We start from the raw sequence: 23,517 nt of genomic DNA on the forward strand, positions 1-23,517 counted from the left end.
GCAATCCACGGGCACGGGCGCGCAACCCCCTTACGCGGGCGAGCATCCTTGCTGCGCAGGCGCGCCACCAGCCCTCGCGGGTGCGCTGCTCTGGGTCCCTGTTTTTGCTCAGTTTCGTTTCGCGCCTCCTATAAATATCTACATGTGACCCGAATTATAAGCATTAATTAGAGATAATCTTTGATCATAATATTAGCTTAGTTGAGAGCTTCTCTCTCTAGTTTTAGGGTTAGTTTCAGAGTAGATTTAGAGAGAGAAAGTGTGGAATTTCAATGGTGATTGAGAGATTGAAGATTCAATGGTGACAATTGTGTTGAAGATCTTCTCTATTATCAATGAGCATTTCTAATTCTATCTCACTTTATTGCTTTGTTTAATATTCAAGTTTGTTTGGGTTGATTTTGATGTTTGATGCTTGATTAGTGTAGTTGTTCTTGGTATTTTGTTGATTCTTGATTTCCTTAGTTGTTAGTTGATTAGATGATGATGTTAGAGTAGTTGTTTGGCTAGGGATTTGGTGAAACTTGTATGATTGATTGATTGTGCTTAATTTGGGGATTATGTTGAATAATTGTTGAGATTAAAGTGATTAATGGAAATCGTGCATGTGTGTAATTCGATTAGGCCTTGAGAATTATGCTAGATTGCATTGTGAGTCTACATTGATACAGACTATCGATTTGTAGCTCACAATTGTCGATTGAGTTCGGTTAGTGACGTTCCTAGTTAGAGTCTCTCGTAGTTGGCACTAGTTAGACCTCTAGGAGATAGCTTGTCGAGCTCTTTTGATTGCTCTTACCATTAGTCTTGGCAACCTTTGATTTGCATGTTGTTCCCGAGTTGCTACAATTGTCATGATTACTTGTTGATCCCCATTCCCTAGTGCTTTATTTGTTTGGTTCTTCGTTTTGGTAGTTTGTTAGTGTTTACCTTTTATCCTTAGACTTCGACCTAGCTTAGGCGCATAATCGAGAGCACTTGAACATAACCGTTCCTTTGGGTTCGATCCTTAACTTGCCTCAATACTTGTATTTAAATTTTTTGAGTGTTTATAAATTTAGTTTGACCGAGGGAGGATTAGTCAATGACCTACATTTTCCCTATGTCAGGATTGGAGGATGCCATTGGTGCATATTCTTCCCGGCTACATTGAAGGGCATAGCCCAACAATGCTTCGGCAACTTGCCAGTCGGATGTATTGATAGCTTCAAGAGGCTTGGCTTTTTGTTTGCTTCAAACTTCTCAATGAACATCCCTGCCAAGAAAACAAGTCTTGACTTGAGCACCATTCGGCAAGGGGAGAGAGAAGGACTTCGCTCCTACATCAAGCGGTTCAATCTGGTGAGGATCTAGATTTAAGGGTTGTCTGACGAGGTAGGTTACACAGACTTTTTCAAGGGTCTGAAGGACGGGTCAACCTTTAAGTTTGACCTCTTCAGGAAGAGGGTCTTCACCCTCCAAGAGGCGTTGATGGAGGCAGAGAGCTTTATTCAAGCCACCGACCTCTACTCGTCCAGCCATCAGTCAGACTCCAAAAAGTCTGACAAGCAAAAAGAGAGCCGGTTTGCTCAGCCAGCTCAGAATGCTGAAGAGAGCAAATAGAGAAAAGAAGTCTAGGCGGTTGATGAATCTGATCAGCTGACCTAGAAGAAAAACAAAGAATTCAAACCGTACGTCCTAAGGTACGAGTTTAATAAAGATTGTTACTCTATTCTCATGGAGATAAAGGACCGGTTGACCATTGAGAAGCTGAATTCGATGATGAGTTCCGTCTAATCACGGAACAAAAATAAATATTGCCATTTCCATGAGGAATTCGGCCATTACACCAACGACTGCTATAGCCTCAAGAGGACGTTGGACCGTTTGGTTGAAAAGGGGGTGCTGAAATCTTACATCTTGAAGTCCAAAGCGACTGTCAAGAGGAATCCTGGAAAGTCGTTCAAGACTGTCTAGCCTGCTAGTAGCTTAGACATTAACAAAGAGCCGGTCTACACCATAGCAGGCGGGTTTGCTGGAGGTGGCCCGACCATTCGGGGCACCAAAGATCATCTGAAAAAGATGGTTAATTCAGTTGATGAGGGCAGGCGTCAGCCGACAGCAACTTTCCAGAGGTCGTCATTACTGAGCGGGATCGGGGTTAAGTCCGCCAGCCGCATGACGACCAGGTTGTCATTGAATGTAAGGTCGCCAACCAGCTAGTTGGTCGGATCCTTATAAACATGGGTAGCTCCTGTGACCTCATCAGCTACAAGTGTCTATCCAAGCTGAAGTACAAGCTGGACAACCTGTGTGATGTCTCCCACCCTCTTGTTGGTTTCGGGGGAGGGGTCGTGCACCCAGTTGGGCAAATAGACTTACCCATGCGGCTAGGGGAGAAGGGAAAAGAGTGACATATGATCGTTCGATTTTTGGTGGTTGAGGAGCTGAACATTTACAATATTATTCTTAGCCATCCCAATCTGAATGAGTGCAAGGCCGTCATCATCCCAGCTCTCATGTTGCAAAAATATGAAAGGGATGATGAATCTGTTGGCTCCCTGAACGGGGATCAGAAGACGGCAAGGGAATGCTATCTCTAAGACGTCAAACCCACAGCTACAGCAACCGGTCATGGGAAGGAGCTAATAGACCTTGACGATGTCAAGGACTCTGACCCAACCCCAGCAATAGCCGGAAAGAAAAGAAAAGCTGATCAGATGGTGGAGGTGAAGAAAGAGAAGAAATAGCAATCATTGACCGGGGAACGGTCAGATGAACTCCGTCCCCAGCCGGCTGGCGATCACATTGATATTACTCTAGATGACAGCCGTCCAGAGTGAATTGTTAAGGTGGGACGACTGCTTTTGAAAAGTTGGGTGCAGACTTGCACCTTCTACTAAAGGAATTCAAACACATTTTTGCCTTTGAAGTGGAAGAGATGCCAGGCATCAGCCTGGATCTCGCTGTCCACAAACTCGCCGTTGATCCTAAAAAGAAGCCCATCCGGTAAAAGAAAAGAAATCACGGCGAGGAGAGAAGTCAGGCGGCAGCTGCTGAGGTTAAAAAGATGTTGACCCTGGGTTCATTCGGCCATGTAACTTCTCTCATTGGGTTGCAAACGTTGTGCTTGTAAAGAAGCCGAATGGTACCTGGCACATGTGTGTAGATTACACTAACTTGAACAAGGCATGTCCAAAGGATAGTTACCCGCTTTCAAAGATCGATAGCTTGGTCGACTCTACAGCCGGGCATGCCTTGATGAGTTTTATGGATGCCTACTCAGATTTCCACCAGATACATTTGTGTAAAAAGATCAAGAGAAGACGATTTTCGTCACTGATCAGAGGTTATTCTGTTATACTGTGATGCCGTTTGGCTTGAATAGTGCGCCTGCTACTTTCTAACGGATGATTAATACTGTCTTCATTAATCAAATTAGGAGGAATGTAGAGGCGTACATTGATGACATGATAGTCGAATCCAAGTAACAGACGAATCATCTTGCTGACCTCCGAGAAACCTTTGCTATACTCAGGCAGCACAAGGTCATGCTCAATCCTAAGAAGTGTGTCTTTGGTGTAGGAAGTTTCTTGGATTTTTAATTGATCGAAAGGGGATAGAGGCCAACCCGGAGAAGATACAGGTGGTGATAGATATGAAGTCACCCCGTACTGTAAGGGAAGTTTAGAAACTTACAAGGCGGCTTTGGGGAGATTCCTCAGCCGGTCAGGTGACAAGTGCCTCTATTTCTTCCAGGCGATCAGAAAGAAATGGGGGGATGATGCTAAGGCGGCCTTTTAGAAATTGAAAGAACATTTACACTCTTTACTAAGGATTTTTAGACCTCTGCCCTAAGAGACGCTTTACATGTACTTAGCCGTCTCAGATCATGCCCTCAGTGCCATTCTCCTTTCCGAGAGAGACGACATTCAGCTCCCGGTCTATTCATTAGCCATATACTCAGAAATGCTGAACTACGGTACCCCATGGTTGAAAAATTTGGCCTTGCTCTTTACATGCCTGTCAAGAAGTTAAAACCTTACTTCCTGGCACATACGGTTGTGGTCTACGCAGACCAACCTCTAAAGCGGCCAATAACAACCTTGGAGTCATCTAGTAGGATGCTCAAATGGGCTATTGAAATGCAAAGTCTTGAAATCACTTTCGAACCGAGAAAGGCAGTGTCAGGCGTTTGCCGACTTCATTGTCGAAATGACAAGGCTGGTTGCACCAGACAATGCTGACCAGGTTTAGAAAGTGTATGTAGACGGGAGCTCTACCATGAATGGCTGTGGTGAAGGCATAATCTGTCAGTCTTCTAAGGGGGACAAATATGAGTATGCACTGCAGTTCAAGTTCCAGGCCTCAAACAATGAGGCAGAGTATGAAGCCTTGCTAGCCGGTATCCGCATGTGTAAGGCGGCAGGGGCAACAAGAATTGACGCCTGCTCTGATTCACAGTTGGTCGTAAGCCAATACCATGGTGACTACGAGGCCACCCATCCGGCTATGATTAAATACCTTCAGGTGGTCAAGGCTGAAGCTGGGACACTGAAGAATTCCATCTGAGTCAAGTGCCCAGATTAGAAAATAAATAGGCGGATGCGCTGTCAAAATTGGCATCCTCTGCCTCCTATGATACACCTCAGTCAGTCTTTTGGGAAGTTATGGAAAAATAAAGTATTACTAGAGAAGAACCCATTGGATTACTTGACCGAAGCTCTACCTGGGTTGATGGCATCCGGGCATACCTGCAAGACGACACACTACCTGATTCACTACATGAAGCGGCTGTCATGAGAAAGCGGGCTGCAAACTTTGAGATGAGAAACGGAGAACTCTTCAAAGCAGGTTTCTTAAAACCTCTGTTGAAGTGTGTTACCCAAGAAAAAGGGCAGGAAGTTCTCGAAGAATTGCACGCGGGATAATGCGCCTCTCACGTAGGCGGCAAAGCTTTGGCTGTCAAGGCCGACAGTAGGGTTATTTTTGGCCCACTCTTGAGTCAGACGCCATGGAGATGGTAAAAAAATGTGACAAGTGTCAAAGGTTTGGCAAGCTCATCCATCAATCGGCCACTGACCTGACAACAATTCATAGCTTAGTCCCATTTGCTAAATGGGGCATGGACATCTTGGGTCCGTATGCGCCTGCACAAGGAGGAAAGCGGTAAATTTTGGTGGCTGTGGATTATTTCACCAAGTGGGTTGAGGCAGAGGCGGTCAAGAATATCAAGACAAAGGATATCATCTCTTTAATTTGGAAGAACATCATCACTCGGTTTGGGGTACCTATGTCTATGGTTTTCGACAATGGCCCTTAGTTTGAAACGCCTTAGCTCAAAACTTTGTTGGGAGATCTAGGGATCTCTCATTGTTTTGCATCAGTCGGCCGACCTCAAGCAAACAACCAAGTTGAAGCCTTCAACAAACTCATCTTAGACGACATTAAAAAGAAATTAGAAAGAGTCGGTGGTTTATGGGTTGAAGAATTAATTCATCTCCTATGAGCTATCCGAACAACTGAAAAAGGTGTAGCCGGTGAAACCCCGTTTCTCATGGTATACGGTGCTGAAGCCGTCTTGACCATCAAACATTATGAGCCGACTCTACGAGTCATGCTATACGATGAATATGTCATCGACATATAAGACTAGGAAGTCGATGTCACTCCCACTAACCTTCTTGTAAACACAAGATTCATCTGGATTCTTGATAAAACCAAATTTACTGATGGCTTTATCGAATTGCAGATTCCAACTTCTGCTAGCTTGCTTTAGCCCATAAATGGACCTTTTAAGCTTACACACTTTCCGAGCATTGTTTTGGCCGACAAAACCTTCAGGCTATGTCATGTACACAGTTTCTTCCAAAAATCCATTAAGGAAGGCGGTTTTGACGTCCATCTGCCATATTTCATAGTTGTAATATGTAGCAATCGCTAGGAGGATCCGAACGGATTTAAGCAATGTGACTGGAGAAAAGATTTCATCATAATCAATACCATGAATTTGCCTGTAACCTTTTGCTACCAATCTAGCTTTGTAAATGAATAAATTTCCATCTTTGTCAGTTTTCAATTATAAATTCCACTTACATCCGATAGGTGTGTAACCCTCAGGTAAGTCAACCAAGTCCCAGACTTGATTTTCAAATATGGAATCCATTTCAGATCTCATGGCCTTTTGCTATTTAGCATAATCGGTGCTTGCCATCGCTTGCTTGTAGGTTGCCGGTTCGTCTCCATCCATTATTAGGATGTCCTAATTCTCGGTTAATACAATACCAAGATACCTATCAGGTTGAGACCTCGGCCTTTGTGACCTACGTAGGGTAACGGACTGAGCATTTGGATTGTCGGTTTGACTTTGCACATTTTGACCAGCGTCAACAGATGCTGTTTGATCACTTAAACTGTCAATCTGATTTTGTTGCTCGTTCTCTCGAACTTCATCGAGTTCGATTTTCCTCCCACTTGGCATTTTGGAAAGGAGTTCCTTCTCCAAAAAGACACCATCTCGAGCAACAAACACTTTGTTCTCGGATTTATTGTAGAAGTAATACCCTTTGGTTTATTTTGGGTAGCCCACAATGAAAGCCTTGTCAGATTTGGGGTGAAGTTTGTCAAAAATTAATTTCTTGACATATGCTTCGCATCCCCATATCTTTAGAAAAGACAACCTAAGAGGTTTCTTCGTCCATAGCTTGTATGAAGTCTTTTCTACAGCTTTTGATACAACACAATTCAGTGTTAGTGCCGCATTTAGAAGTGCGTGTCCCCAGAAAGAGATAGGAAGATCACTAAGACCCATTGTTGATCGTACCATGTCCAGCAAGGTTCGATTTCTCTTTTCGGATACTCCGTTCCATTGTGGAGTTCCTGGAGGTGTCAATTCTGAAAGTATACCCTTTTCTTTTAGATGGTCATCGAATTCTTGGCTCAAGTATTCACCACCTCGATCCGATTAAAGGGCTTTTGATTTTCTTGCAAAGTTGATTTTCAACTTCACTCTGAAATTCTTTAAACTTTTCAAATGATTTAGATTTGTACGACATAAGGTAGATATAGCCATATCTACTGTAGTCGTCTGTGAAGGTGATAAAATATTGATGTCCATTTCTTGTGGTGGAGCTCATTGGTCTACATACATCGGTCTGTATTAGGCCCAACAAGTAACCCTCCCTTTCTCCCAATTTGGAGAATGGCTGCTTTATCATCTGGCCTAATAAACATCCTTCACAATTCTCAAATGATTGTAAATCGAATGAGTCAAGAACATCTTCCTGTACAAGTTTCTTGATGCGTTTGATGTTAATGTTGCCAAGACGACAATGCCACAAGTACGTCTGATTTGACTCAATGGTCTTAGCTTTCTTGGTGGTATTATTAACATTATAAACTTGTTTGTCTAATGAAAGCACATAAAGACCATTTTCAGAATGTGCAATACCATATAAAACATTATCGAGATAAAATGAACATTCATTGTCCTTTACTCGAAATTCAAAACCTTTGGCGTCCAACGCCGAAATTGAAATAATGTTTTTGGTTCCAAAACATAATAACAATTTTTAAGTTCCAAAACTAGCCCCGAAGGCAAAGACAAACTGAGAGTTCCTACGGATACGGCTGCAATTCTTGCTCCATTGTCGACCCAAAGTTCAACCTTTCCCTTCGCTAGCTTCCTAGTGTTCCTTAGTCCCTAAGAATTGGAACAAAGGTGTGATCCACATTCGGTATCTAATACCCATGATGCTAAGCAAGTGAAGTTTAAGTCTATAACGAATATGCTTGATCCAAAAGCAACGGTTCTGCTCTTCTTTTCTTCCTTGAATTTGAGGCAATCTCTCTTCCAATGTACATTCTTTTTGCAATAGAAGCATTTAGAATCAGATTTAGAAGATGCTACCTTCTTCTCCTTGTTGTCCTTGGTAGCTTTTGACTTAGGCGGAAAGATCTTCTTACCCTTCCCTTTAAAGCCTTTCTTCTTCTTGCCTGTGAGGGTTTTCTCCATGTTGTGCATGTTATAGTTCATCTTGAACTGATCATAGCCTTTGTGCAGCGAGTGGAGAATGATGTCATTTGCCATCTCGGTTGAATACCCCGCGTCAAGCCTTCCCATGTTCTCAAATAATCCTATCATTTTGAGTACATGTAGGTTGACCAACTCTCCTTTCTTGAGCTTGCTCTCAAGGATTTGCCTGTGGGTTTCAAACCTTTTAGTTCGGGCCTGCTCTTGGAACATGTTCTGCAGCTCAGAAATAATCTCAAAAGTTGTCTCCTTCTCAAAGAAAGTCTTTTGAAGGTCGGGAGACATTGTGGCCAACATGATGCATTTGACATCCCGATTGGCACTTTGTCATCGGTTTAGGGCAGCCTGAGTCACCTCCTCATTGGGAGTCTTGGGCATTTCCTTATCAAGGACATATTCCTTTTTCTCTTGCATGAGAACTATACGCAAGTTCCTTTGCCAATCAAGAAAATTTTGCCCACTCAACTTCTCCTTGTCGAGAATTGAGCGCAACGAGAATTGGTTGTTTGAGTTATTTGAAGACATGATTCTACAATTGAAAGAATTTGAAATGAAAAATCATTCATAATAATTAAATAAGATTAAAATCATGCATTTTAATCAAACTTATTTAAACATCTTATTCACACATTAAAATTGTCCCCATTTCGTGAGAATAAGTCGATTCCATGATCCAAAGAAACAAAGAGTGGTTAAGCATGCTTTGGCTTGTCTTAACACTCAATCTTCTAAGGTAAGCAACTCTTTGCTAAAGGCTCCAAGCCACTCTTGGTTGGATAAATCGTCGCATCTAATGCTCTCTCAACAACTTATCCACTTTGCCACGACATGTTAGGACTCTATCACTCATATCGTTGAGTATAACCAAAACCAACATGCATACCTAGTATGCCTTACGTATCCTAGGGAGAAATAGTGATGCCTCTCTTTGGCGTAGCCTATCACTACTCTTAATAGGTCGGTAAGTGTTGTTTTGGAATGGCAAATTTTACTCAATATTTTAGGAACCTAGGGTTTCCATGTTGGTTGATTTAAGTGAACTTAATTAATCATCGCAACATTCGAAATCCTAAACATGCATCTAACATATAATTCATATATAATCATAAATATATATTGAAAACATAAATAAATGATGCATTTGGCAACTAGCATGAACCCTTGAGTCTTCAAGGGTCGTCATTTGCAACTTCATGGCTTCATCTTCTATGAACCTCCGTCTTCAAGACATAACCAAAATAATGAAAATAATAGTATCTACGATTAGGACTAATCTAAATATTAAGGTACAAAAATACTCAATGGTTCGCTGACCGTGTTTAGATTTACAAAAATACATGACGGAACGCAGTCCGTATTTTCTATCGTAATTGGACCCCACTAGTTGTCATTTTTATAAAACCTGTGCGAGAATATACTTTCATTCATCCATTCACTATTTGTGAATGGCCTATGCATTTTATAACGATAAAGAAGTAGTAATGCACAAACACGCGTAAACTAGTATCTAATTTAGGTGGTTAATCCGATTAACACGCCTAATTAAAACTAGTCAAAGTTGTTTAACCGATTATGTAATTTAGCGCAATTAAAATTAAAGCTCCCACTAAATTCCGCATACATCTTAATTAATCCAATTAATTAAGCCGGTAAACCCAAAATCTTTGCCAAAATAAAATTTTGCAAGTGCCGCTCAAAACCGAGGCCTAGCCTCCTAAATTTTAATTAAAATTAATAATCATAATTAAGATAAATAAACGGCCAAAATGCAAATGAACATAGCCGTAAAACCGGGGCTTAAGTGCCAATTGTGGGGTTTGTGCGCATCGTGCCGCAAGCACGCAGCACACCCCACACGCACTGCCCGCTGCTGCACCAAGCAATGCACATACGCACAGCCCGCGCCAAGGCAGTAGGATGTGCGCATAGACGCAGCATGCTTGATGGGTGTCATAAATGGCATGCATTTGATGAGTATTTAGGTTGTTTTTACCTTCTTTTCATAGCTTTCTTTCTTAATAAATGCTTAGTTTCATGCTTTTCCTCTTTGTTCTACCTTTTCTCTCTTATTTTGTGGTTTTGTGCATTTCTATGGTTTTTCTAGTCTTTTCTTCTTTATTTGTTCTCTTTTCATGGTTGTAGGTATTGTACGAGGTTCGGGTCTTGATATGGATGGATTACTAAGGTAGAAGATGCATTTGAAGAAAGCTTATAGCGTTGGGAAAGCTTATAGGTAGAAGGTGCAAGGAAGTGGATTCTCCAAGTTCTAGCTCTTACGCTCTCAAGCCGTACTCTCATGAAGATGTGCTGTAAAACCCATTGTCAAGTGCTTTTGAAAGTGCCTCTCTTAGTGTTCATCATCATCATATTGCGCGCTCACTCGAAGTCCCTTAGCGAACGCACGAAGCCTCGAGGAGCGCGGGCGCGCAACCCACGGGCGTGGGCGCGCAACCCCTCCACGCGGCCACCTATCCCTGCTGCGCGGGCGCGCCTCCCCGGGTCCCTGTTTTGACCGGCTTCGTTTCGCGCCTCCTATTTATACCTTGTAACCCGATTTTTAGAGAGTAATTAGAAACAATTAGACACAATCTTTGATCATAATATTAGCTTAGTTGAGAGCTTCTCTCTCAAGTTTTAGGGTTAGTTTAGGAGTAGATTTAGAGAGAGAAAGTGTGGAATTTCAATGGTTATTGAGAGATTGAAGATTCAATGGTGACAATTGTGTTGAATATCTTCTCTATCAATGAGCATTTCTAACTCTATCTCATTTTATTGCTTTGTTTAATATTCAAGTTTGTTTGGGTTGATTTTGATGTTTGATGCTTGATTAGTGTAGTTGTTCCTGATATTTTGTTGATTCTTGATTTCCTTAGTTGTTAGTTGATTAGATGATGATGTTAGAGTTGTTGTTTGGCTAGGGATTTGGTGAAACTTGTATGATTGATTGATTGTGTTTAATTTGGGGATTATGTTGATTAATTGTTGAGATTAAAGTGATTAATGGAAATTGTGCATGTGTGTAATTTGATTAGGCCTTGAGAATTATGCTAGATTGCATTGTGAGTCTACATTGATATGGACCATTGATTTGTAGCTCACAATTGTCGATTAAGTTCGGTTAGTGACGTTCCTAGTTAGAGTCTCTCATAGTTGGCGCTTGTTAGACCTCTAGGAGATGGCTTGTTGAGATCTTGTGATTGCTCTTACCATTAGTCTTAGCAACCTTTGATTTGCCTGTTGTTCCCGAGTTGCTACAATTGTCATGATTACTTGTTGATCCCCATTCCTAGTGTTTTATTTGTTTGGTTATTTGGTTTGTTAGTAGTTAGTGTTCTCTCTTTATCTTTGGCTTCGACCTAGTTTAAGCGTCCAAATGAAAAGCGCTTGAACATTACCGTTCCTTTGGGTACGACCCTTGACTTGCCTCTATACTTGTATTTAGGTTTGTTTAGGGAGGATTAGTCAACGACCTAGTTTTTCCCCTCGTCAAAATGGTGCTGTTGCCAGGGAATGGTGTCTATGTTTGAGTGTTTTTGATTGCTTGAGTCTAGGTCTTTGTATATACTTTGCTTTTATTTGATTTTTGCTTGTTTTGAAAAAAGAAAAAAATGGGAAGTACCTCGTTTTCTCAATTTGAGAATGAGCCATTTTGGGTGTACTTTAATAGACTAGAGAACTTCATTAGTTACCATGGTTGTGATCTTTGGGAGGCTTGCGAGATTTGTTATCATGATTTGAATGAGCAAACTAGATACATTGTTGAAAGCATGTTTAATGGTAGATTTCGAGCATTGTCAATCGATAATGCTTGGGACTTTTATGTATGGTTTGCTAGAGATAAATTGAACTAAACTGATTGGACTTTAATTGAAATTAAATGTATATTTATAAGATAATCGAAGAGAAAAAAACTTTAGATTGTATTTTTAGTACATATGACTCCTAATGATCATGTTTTTTTTTTTTTAAAAAAAAACAGAGTCCTAATAATCCAATTATTATTAGGTTTTAAGATGAAGTTATTTCTAATGACTCATAATGACCCCACTATCTAAGGGTTGTTTTGTACTCCCTCCATTTTAAAATACTCGCTCCACTTTTCTTGTTCGGCCGTTTTTAAATACTTGCACCATTTCCTTGTTTAGAAGGTTTTTATGAAATTTAATTCATTTCTTTCAAATAGTGGGACCCAATTTATTAATGTTAGATTCTCTCTCCTCCAATTTACCTTCTACAAATTCCACTATCACTATATTTTATTACTTTTTCCAATTTCTCATAAAACACCGCACATGGAGAAATGGATTAGTATTTAAAAATGGATGGAGTATCATATAATCTTTCCGGAAATGCTAGATAACAGAACATGATGACCCTACTAGTTAAAGCAAATTAGCAATGATGGCATTGGATAATAAAAATTATTCAAAAAATGTATTTTACATGAATCATCCCCTAGTTTACAATGTGACACTATCATTTCCATATGTCCATTTCAATAATATATGTTTGTCTAGTTAGGGCATTTTTACATGAGTAACCTCAGATATTCTTGTTTTATTTTAACAAGTATGCATAGTTCAGGTATTTTAACAACTCAAAAACAAGTTGCTAATTTTAGACACTCAACTACAAGTCTCATTCGATAAAATTTGTAGGCTTTTTATCAATATTATAATATATATTGTAATTTATTTAATTGCTAATTTTATATTTTTATAAAACTTACTCTATTGAGTACGTATATTTTAGAAGGTCACACCATTGGGTATCACCTTTACTTGAATAAAACAACTTATTTTGTATTTTACGGAGTAATACTCGAAGTTAATGCCCAGCGATGGAGCTGGTCTTATGTCACGTGTCATCAAGTACTATACAACGTAATGATTAATTTCAACTTCAATATTAGTACCTAATCAACGGGTCATACGTTGTGAACTAATTTATTTCACTAGTTACAACCGTTCTACACAAACAATACACAAACGTATCCTCTACATTAATTAATACGAAATACATTACACCTATAATGTAACGCACATACTCACTATTTATTTAGTACAATTAAGTATATCAATCAACAATGTGTATAAGATTATTATTATTATACCTCATTGGTAAAGAGAGCAATGATGTCATGCAAATAGTAAATATATCTTGTACAATTGTCATATAGACCCTACTAGCAATAAATTATCAATGATGATGGGGTAGACCATTAAAGTGGCAAATTAGAGATTGGCAATATCCACCAAAAGCAAACCTCAAAGAATAAGCCCCTATGGTGATGATGACCCTAGATGTGACGATGTGCCCCTTCCCCATATCCCAACGTCACCATCAAGTTTTACCACTTCAATGTGTGTCTAGACGCATCACCTTCCAGTCTATAATTTCATTTCTTCCCTCATAAAGTTTAGTATTGAGTTGAGTTTAGTTCAGTTCAGCTTCAATCAGTTTAATTTACTTCAATTCAGCTATAACATTTCAATGGGAACAAACCCTATCAAAGATTAACGTATATCATGATACTCCCTCACTCCCTATTTGTTTGCTCCAATTGACCGTTCACGGTCTTGAAGAAACGATTTCAAACGTCTATATATTTGTTTATATATACACATAATGATAATAAAAAAGTGATACTCATACTCCTTCACTACCATAATATTCCACACAGTTCCCACTTGAGTCCGTCCCACAATACTTGACACGTTACTAAATATGTTGGACTATTAATTAAAATAGTTTCTCACATTTATTATATCATCACCTACCCTACTCCCACCCCATTTTGTTGTTATACAAGAGAATCTTTTATACAATAAAGGTAATGCGAGAGTACAAAGCTTCTTCATGAAGTGTTGCCTCCCTACATACATGCATCATTACACTATAACCCCCAAAGTCATCAAGTTTTAAACTCTAAATAAATAGACACATTGCATAAATGTAGGATTAAAATTGAATTCCTTCAATTCAAAAACATAATTCCTTCAAGTAAACATGTGAAGACCTTAGAGCATGCACTCGGTCATAAACTTTACTTTTTGGTTTCCAAATATTAGCAACTGTCAAAATACAAGATGTTTAAGAATGCTAGTATGTTTTTGCAATCGATTTGTTGTTAAGAGAGTTTCAAGAACTACTAAAAATCCCTTTAGAAGGTTCATTACTTGCAAGAATTTCATGCTCCGAAATGGTTGTGACTTCTGGGAATGGGTTTGATGATGATCATGAGTGGGAGATAAAACATGAAATGATCAACTTTATTAAATCATATGAAGCACTAGAGGAATCACATATGTAGAACAAGCAAGCCATAGCATTTTGTTGTAATATTTACTTTGCTTGTGGTTATTGTATTAATGCTTGCATGCAAATAAGTTAGAAGATGTGTGTAGTGAAAATTAGGAAAAATTTATCATTCTATGGAGTTGTACTATTTACTTTGCTTACGATTATTATAATGATGTTCAAGCAATTCAGTACATTTTACCAACTACTACTATGTAAATATTTATTCCGGAGTTCGATATTTCGTTTGCTATATATATATACCGGCGTATATATACTACATATATATATTGATATTCATTTGTTAACTTCCTATATTGATATTCACACTAGTACGTAATTGACCTTAAGTAACACCCAAAAAGTGTTATATAAAGTGGTAAAAGTGTTATTTTAGGTAATAGGTAACACTTTAGTGGGTGATACATCCGCCCATGTTACCTAAGCTTTTATGTATCACATTGGGTAATGTATGGTAACACTTTTAAAGTGTTACTTTAAACCCTCTTATGTAACACTTTTTTATATTATTAGTATCATTTTTAAAGTGTTACTATTTATATCTTATGTATCACTTACTTATCTTTAGTAACATTTTTCAATCATATAGTAACACTTTATCCGACATTATGTATCAATTTTGTAAACTAATGTAACACCTTGTTGATTTTAGGTAGCATTTTTCAATCATCTTTTGACATATAGTAACACTTCACTCGACATTATGTATCACTTTTTGAAAACTAATGTAACCCCTTATTAATTAATAGGTAACATTATTATTATTATTATTATTATTATTATTATTATTATTGTTATTGTTATTGTTATTGTTATTACTATTATTGTTTATTACTATTATTGTTAATACTGCTACTACTACTACTACTGCTACTGTTACTGCTACTACTACCATTACCATTACCATTACCATTACCATTACCATTATTATTAGTATTACTATTACTATTACTACTACTACTACTACTACTACTACTACTACTACTACTACTACTACTACTACTACTACTATTATTATTATTATTATTACAACTACAACAAAAACAATTCAAGAAGCACCTGTAATTTGAATTGATAAAATTTCATAGTTTCTTACAAAAAAATCCAATTAACACCAATTTTTTGTTTGCTAACTAATTTAATAAACAAAACAAAAAAAAAAGTCATGAACTCGGTCTCTAGACTAGCCCGCTAGCGGTAACAAAAGATTACAGTAGCTAGCAGTAACAAAAGATTGCAGCCGACAGTAATAAAAGCAACGCGCATCAACAGACCAGACCAACAACTAACAGTAGCAACAGACAGCAACGAAAGCAGCGCGCAACACTAAAAGCAGCAGACATCCAGTAGGCTCCAACCGAAGGAAGCCTTTGTAATCTCACACAATCAAAAGTACTTTCTTTGATGGCACTCATCCAGTAGATTGTACCTATAGGTCACACAAACTCCAGAAAAGACACAAATAATCATCACAAACTAGTTTTTTAGCTACTACCTCAACCAAATTCTTCTATGTATTTCAGCTACTATCTCTGCCAAAGTCTATATCACAATCACAATCATGATGCCCAAGTAACACGTGGGAATCCGTTTAATAAGTATCCACTAAAGCTCAGGCAGGGCTCAAGTATGACATACATCAGATATTAATTCAAACAACGCCACATAGGCCCAAGAAAAAATAAGAATTAATCCTCAATACTAATATTCCTATTAGCTATTCTTTATTCTCTATTCCTTTTCATCTTCTGTTTTGTTTAGAGTTGTTAAATCTATAATCACACACAACATTTACTCAATAATAATACTCCCCCCTACCCTTTTGCCCCAGGCCATGATGTATGCATACTTTATTAAATTTTGGTTGTTTAATATTGATGAGAGAAGATAATGGTGGATCCAAATATTGTTTATGAGAATAAACTAGTGATCCATTTTTATACCACATAGAGAAAAAAAAAATCTTATTTGAAAATGTGCTAGGGACTTGTATAAATAGCTAATAGAAAGATATGTGGGTGTACAAACAAAAGGCAGTGATAGTTTGAATTTGACAAATATCAAGTTCTTTAGTAAGTCCAACATTAAAAATAGCTGAATAAAATTAAACATACAATATTGTAAACAAATTAATCAAGTGACCAAAGTTTGAAACCTTATATGCGTCACAATGAATTCAATTTTGTTCAGTGCTTTTCATGAAATGAATACTTATTATATGGATGCCCAAGTAACATGTTTTCGTGGATACATATTAAACGGATGCCTAAGTAACATGATAAAATGATATAGACTGGGAAAAACAGGCTTTGAATCAGAGAAAAATCAGGCTATGTCATTAACACAATCTATAGCAGAACCAGTTTTTTAGCTACTGTCTTTGCCAAATTCTTCTAGGGTATATCATTATCATCACAATCTGCCAAATGCATAGACCTTTGTTGTGTAGAATTATGTATGCCATAGGACCTCTACTGGCCACTTTCACTGATTAGGATACGGGTTTAAGAGCTTAATACCTTTGTTAGGCAGACACATATGATCCCACCTGACTGTAGATTCAAGTACTTGAGCACTTGAGTAAAGAAAGAGCACCCGAGCACCTAACTTCACATAAAACAAAGTCTTGATTATTAATTTCTTCCATAATCTTAGTAGAAAGGGTATTACAGGTATTAAGTTTAGTAATCATAGGATTCAAAACTATGACATACAGACTAACCACCATATGATTCCAAGGCATTAATTTTTTTTCCACAAATTTAAGCAGAAAAAGAAAAAAATGAGAGAGAGTTCGGAACAAAGAAAGAGCACCTGAAGGACTGCAAATTCAAATACTTGAGCACGGAAAGAGCATCTGAGCACCTAAGTGATTGCAAATTCAAATACCTAAGCACGGAAAGTGCATCTGAGCACCTGACTTTTGATGATTTCTAACATATTCTTAGTAAAAGGGTATTACAATAGTAAACTAAATGTGGTTTGGGTCCTGATGAAATTAAGAATGGCCCTCTGAATATTCAACAGCTCATACGTATTCAATTGCCACTATAATATCAACCTCAAATAAATTCAACCTGAAAATAAAGTTAGAGCTTCTCTGTTACACAACACTAAATCACTAACTTACAAAATTCACACCACAAGCTTCTCTGTTGCACAACCAATAACCTGATTAGCCACATTCTTTCAAAAAATCAAACATAAAAGGGATATCACTTTAGACAGTACTGAATTTAAAAGCATGTAAACAGAAATTAAAATTCTTGACGGTGTTACTTTCATTCATAACAGTTAAATGAATAAATTTAAGGGGTAAGGGGGCGACTAATCAAGCATGAAAAGTATATTGTAAATAATTGTATATTATTGTTGAAAGTTAAATAGGGATCATACTCAAAATACAACGGGAAGTAACATAGGTGGCGCCTAGTACATATCATATTTTTCACTATGAAACCAGACCTAGAGTCCTAGACCTTCCATATATTTCCCAAGACTAGAATAATTTAAGGGTAATGCTATAAATGTGGCAATTTTCATACAAGTATATTGTAAATAATCAGTTAAGATTATCGAATCATCACCTACATCAACTAAAAAATTCATCAAGCAATGTATGTGTGTAAAATAGAACAAACAAGGAAATTCTATAATCACACTCATGTAAGTATGTAACAACAAGTATGGATAAGTTACTATCCCAACTCCAACTTCCACTATAATAAATTACACACATGGGTATATAGGTGAAAAGAAGAACTCAAGTAACAAAGTAGTAAAATACAAAACTATAATAATATAATAAATTACATAGATGGGTATATCTAAATCAAGTTTCAAAACCCGCATACTACGATTATCACCCCACTTTCCACCATGGATACCCATTTCAAATAATGCCCGATTCCAGTAATTCAATTTGCTATCCAACAACAACAAAAGAAAGCCTAATCAACCCCAAAATCATGTCAGCAAGAAAAGAAAAAAAATTCCAAAATAAATAAATTAACTCATATCAACAGAAAAGAATACAAGATATTAACAATGGCCTATAACTTTGCACCTTAAAATTGTCAAAATAAGATCAATTCCACATAAACTGTGGTTGTATGTGAATCTTCCATTTTTTTATTTTTTATTTATTTATTTATTTTTTTTTTTTTGAGAAAATATGAATCATCCATTTGTTCAGTAGCCATAGAAGTAATTACCATTAAATCACATGAAATTCTTCTTGCTCATAGAAATTGATAAAATTGCTCGGTATAATCTTTCAAAAGTTCAGTAATTATACACTATAGTTCAATGTTTTACTTTAGGAAAACCCTGAATGACTAATAAAACCTAAGGGCCCGCCTGGATTCAAAGAAGTAATTAAGGGAGTAAAAAACAATGGAGCAACAATTACAGAGGGATCTGTTAGGGGGTGATATTTACTTTTTCAAGAGTTTGGCATCTTTACTGGGTAAAAGCGAAACTTTCATTCGCTTCATCTTCATCCTCCATGGCAAGCCTAGCTTGAAATAGAGCTACACCATTAAACGGACCACCACATCAACCACCTTATAAACCCAATCCCTTATGCAAACAACCATTAATGCCCTGCTTATAAAAAATAATACAGCAGTTCTAAAAAAGAGAGGCGAAAGAAAGAAATAATTCATCAAAAATACTCAATGAAGGTATAATTCAACTCTTTTATGGTAAAATTTGAGCGTAAATGTTGTCGATCTGAAATTATTAGTCAAGTTTGAGCTTTAATGAATTAAATTTAGCTTTCCTTGCTCATACAAAAATGGAGTGAAGATGATGGTGGAAAGAAATGACAGCGGTAGAAGGGAGATGGTAGCAGTAGTTGATGATAACCCTTGGCAATAGGTGACGGCGGAAGGTTGAGGATAGGCTGGTGGAGTGGTGGTAGGAGACGGAAGAGAAAGAGGAGAGAGATGGAAGAGAGAGTAGTAGAAGAATAGTAGCAAAATCAAATCAAATCTTTAACCCTAACATGATATAAGAAATAGGAAGCAACCTAAGTATGATACTCGAAAGCAATAAAAGCATCCTAACATGATAAAAGGAATTAATATAATCTAAGCATGATTTTATATCAAAAGAATAATTAAGCAATTAAAATTACTTACTTCGATGCCTCGTATCTCTTTCTATCAAAACAATACACACGTTAGTAACTTCAAGGAAATATTAAATAATAAATCTAATTAAAGAATTGAAATAAAATTTGGGACCAAACCCTAAGAAATTATCAACCTTTCACGTCTAGGGCGAAGACAACTTCGAGCTTTGCTAGGTGTGTCTAAGACTCCTGAATACGGTATTTTTATTTGAAAAAGGGCTAGGCTTAGAAAGAGAGAGAAAGAAAAGCTTTGCTTGAGAGAGAGAAGAGAATAAAATTAGATGATGATTGTTGAATCCATAAAAACGGGGAAAGACGACCCTATTTATAAAGAAAATAGCCCGGAAATGATCAGAAAAAGACCGAATCCCATTAGGAATAAAACTGCCCTGTCGCAGAACGACAGGGTCCAGCGCGACAGGCTTGTTGTTGTGCGCTGGTTTTGTCGTTTCGCGCTAATTCACACGTTTTCTAAAAACCTTTACGGAATACTTAATCTAATTAAATTCGATTAATAACGCCCGTACTTATCTTTAAAAATCAGATTCAATTTCTTTTGAAACACTTGTTTTAATCCAAATAGAATTCTTTATTTTCCATAAAAGATATAATTGTTAATCCTAATCTCAAAACAACCTTCTAGATTATTCTAGAAGATTAAAATCAATCCTAATAAATTTAAGAATATTAATTATTGGGCCCTCCACTAGATCATTGGTCCATCAAAACCATTTCAGGCCCAATTGAGTATTTTGGCCATAACTTCCTCATTATACATCAGAATTGGACTTATAACATATCGTTGGAAAGCTTTTTTCGAGCCCAATCCAACTACACTATTATTGGACCCTTATCATGAACCAAACTAAATTAGAATGGACATTTTCATAAATAAAGTACATTTTCGAAAACAGAAAGAAGAGATATTTTATTAAAACAACCGCATCACAAGACTTTTCACACTTTTGATTCGTTCGATAATCAAATGACGTGAAAGGTACTCATCACTGAGTTTGGTTTTTGTAGAGACACAATTAGGTGTCTACAGATACAAATTAGCGCTATAAGTAAATGGGTGCGATCAAACGAGCACTAATGCACCGGATCCCATCAGAATTATGCAGTTAAGTGTGCTTGGGCGAGAGTAGTACTATGATGGGTGACCTTCTGAGAAGTTTTCGTGTTGCACCGCTTTTTTGCCAAATTTGGAATTTTTTTTCATTTTTGGTTATTTTGAGATAGGAAATGGTTTGACACGCGTAGATCTCAAAAAAATAACCAATTTGAATAAAAAACTGTTAAATTCAAAAGATCAGGCACAAAGTTACGACATTTCGAAGGAAATTAGGGCCTAAAAAGGGTATAAATACAAATTAACGATACTAGTAAATGGGTGAGATCAAACCAGCACTAATGCACCAGATCCCATCAGAAATCCGCAGTTAAGCATGCTTTGGCGAGAGTAGTACTAGGATGGGTGACCTCTTGGGAAGTCCTCGTGTTGCACCCCTTTTTTGTCGAATTTAGAATTTTTTTTAGTTATTGGTTATTTTGAGATGTGAAATGGTTTAAGACAAAAAAATAACAAATTTTAAAAAAACATGTTCCATTCGGATGATTGGGCACAAAGTTACGACATTTTGAAGGAAATCAGGGGTTGAAAAAAGGTATAAATACAAATTAGCACTATAAGTAAATGGGTGCAATCATACCAGCAGTAATGCAACAGATCCCATCAGAACCCCGCAATTAAGCATGCTTGGGCGAGAGTAATACTAGGGCGGTTGACCTCTTGTGAAGTCCACGTGTTGCACCCCTTTTTGCCGAATTTGAAATTTTTTTTCGTTTTTGGTTATTTTGAGATGGGAAATGTTTTGAGATGCGTAGATGACGAAAAAATAACCAATTTTAAAAAAAATGTTTAATTCAGACGATCGAGCACAATGTTACGACATTTCGAAGGAAATCTGGGGCTAGAATGGGTATAAATAAAAATTAGCGCTATAAGTGTATGGCTGCAATCCTACCAGCACTAATGTACTAGATCCCATCAGAACTCTGTAGTTAAGCGTGCTTGGGCGAGAGTAGAACTAGGATGGGTGACCTCTTGGTAAGTCCTCATGTTGCACCCTTTTTTGCCGAGTTCGGAATTTTTTTTTTCGTATTTGTTATTTTGAGATAGGAAATGGTTGGAGATGGGTAGATCGCAAAAAAATAACAAATATGAAAAAAAATGTTCAATTCGGACGATCGGGCACAAAGTTACGACATTTGAAGGAAATTAGGGGCTGAAAAGGGTATAAATACAAATTAGCGCTATAAGTAAATAGGTGTGATCATACCAGCATTAATGCACCGGATCCCATCAGAACGTAGCAGTTAAGCGTGCTTGGGCGAGAGTAGTACTAGGATGGGAGACCTCTTGGGAAGTCCTCATGTTGCACCCCTTTTTTGCCGTATTCGGATTTTTTTTCGTTTTTGTGTATTTTGAGATGGGAAATGGTTTGAGACGCATAGATTTCGAAAAAAAAACCAATTTAAAATAAAATGTTTAATTCGGACGATCGAGCACAAAATTACGGCGTTTCGAAGGAAATTAGGGGATGGAAAAGGGTATAAATACAAATTAGCGCTATAAGTAAATGGGTGTGATCATACCAGCACTAATCCAACGGATCCCATCAGAACCTCCCAGTTAAGCATGCTTGGGCGAGAGTAGTACTAGGATGGGTGACCTTATGAGAAGTCCTCGTCTTGCTTCCCTATTTTGCCGAATTCGAGATTTTTTTTCGTTTTTTGTTATTTTGAGATGAGAAATGGTTTGAGACGCGTAGATCTCAAAAAAATAACCAATTTGAAAAATAAAATGTTTAATTCGGACGATCGGGCAAAAGTTACGGCATTTCGAAGGAAATCAAGGGCTAGAAAAGGGTATAAATACAAATTAGATGGGTGCAAAAATACCAGCACTAAAGCACTAGATCCCATCAGAACTCTGCAGTTAAGTAAGTTTGAACGAGAGTAGTACTAGGATGGGTAACCTCTTGCGAAGTCCTCATGTTGCACCTCTTTTTTGCCGAATTCGGATTTTTTTTTTGTTTTTGGTTATTTTCGGATGCGAAATAGTTTGAGGCGCATAGATCTCGAAAAAATAACCTATTTGAAAATAAAAAGTTTAATTCGGACGACCGGGCACAAAGTTACGGCATTTCGTAGGAAATCAGGGGCTAGAAAGGGTATAAATACAAATTAGCGCTATAAGTAAATGGGTGCGATCATACTAGCACTAATACATCGGATCCCATCAGAACTCCGCAGTTAAGCGTGCTTGGGTGAGAGTAGTACTAAGATAGGTGACCTCTTCGGACGTCCTCGTGTTGCACCCCTTTTTTGTCGAATTGGGAATTTTTTTTTTGTTTTTTTTGAGATGGGAAATGGTTTGAGACGCGTAGATGTCGAAAAGATAACCATTTTGGATAAAACAATATTTAATTTGTATGATGGGGCTCAAAGTTACGACATTCGTAGGAAATCAGGGGTTGGAAAGGGTATAAATACAAATTAGCACTCTTAGTAAATAGGTGCGATCATACCAGTTAAGCGTGCTTCGACGAGAGTAGTTTCTAGGATGGGTGATGTTTTGTGTGTTTTTGTCCCTCGGGAGAATTACTTCACTAAGACTAGTCTGGCGCGGTCTATACCTATGAAACGCGGAGACTCCGGTTGGTTGGAGCTCCGCCTCCGACGATCAAGTTAGAACGCGTTGGTGAAAGTAAAAAGTGGGGAAAGGTAAAAGTAAGATCTTTTCGGATTTCGAGATCAGGTGTTTTCTCTGATGTGAGAGAATGTAGGGTATGCTGTAATAAAATGAATTGTGGATGTCCCTAAAATGGGGGGAATCTCCCTATTTATAGGGTCCTTGGTAAATGTGTCCCTAATTAGGTCACTCTGACCTAATTCTGATGGGCTACGCTGAATTTCGGCTTCCTCGGGATTTGGGCCCTAAAGGCCGTCCTTTTTCCTGAATTATGGGAATGCCACATGTCAA

General features: G+C 37.7%; 3 non-coding genes and 5 pseudogenes across 3 annotated transcripts; all 8 read left to right on the forward strand.

Moving 5' to 3' along the window:
- Window positions 1-20,542: 20,542 nt before the first annotated feature.
- LOC145569554 (5S ribosomal RNA) lies at window positions 20,543-20,661 on the forward strand (annotated as a pseudogene).
- A 199-nt stretch (window positions 20,662-20,860) lies between these two features.
- LOC145569817 (5S ribosomal RNA) lies at window positions 20,861-20,979 on the forward strand. The gene has a single exon (XR_014096346.1). It is a non-coding gene; the product is annotated as a 5S ribosomal RNA (ribosomal RNA).
- A 188-nt stretch (window positions 20,980-21,167) lies between these two features.
- Window positions 21,168-21,286, forward strand: LOC145569613 (5S ribosomal RNA; annotated as a pseudogene).
- Window positions 21,287-21,482: 196 nt separating this feature from the next.
- On the forward strand, window positions 21,483-21,601 carry LOC145569577 (5S ribosomal RNA; annotated as a pseudogene).
- Window positions 21,602-21,797: 196 nt separating this feature from the next.
- On the forward strand, window positions 21,798-21,916 carry LOC145569530 (5S ribosomal RNA). The gene has a single exon (XR_014096127.1). It is a non-coding gene; the product is annotated as a 5S ribosomal RNA (ribosomal RNA).
- Window positions 21,917-22,113: 197 nt separating this feature from the next.
- Window positions 22,114-22,232, forward strand: LOC145569636 (5S ribosomal RNA; annotated as a pseudogene).
- A 187-nt stretch (window positions 22,233-22,419) lies between these two features.
- Window positions 22,420-22,538, forward strand: LOC145569659 (5S ribosomal RNA; annotated as a pseudogene).
- Window positions 22,539-22,736: 198 nt separating this feature from the next.
- LOC145569806 (5S ribosomal RNA) lies at window positions 22,737-22,855 on the forward strand. The gene has a single exon (XR_014096335.1). It is a non-coding gene; the product is annotated as a 5S ribosomal RNA (ribosomal RNA).
- Window positions 22,856-23,517: the final 662 nt, after the last annotated feature.

Source organism: Chenopodium album, chromosome 11, assembly GCF_948465745.1.
Source record: "Chenopodium album chromosome 11, dcCheAlbu1.1, whole genome shotgun sequence".
Classification (NCBI taxonomy): Eukaryota; Viridiplantae; Streptophyta; class Magnoliopsida; order Caryophyllales; family Amaranthaceae; genus Chenopodium; species Chenopodium album.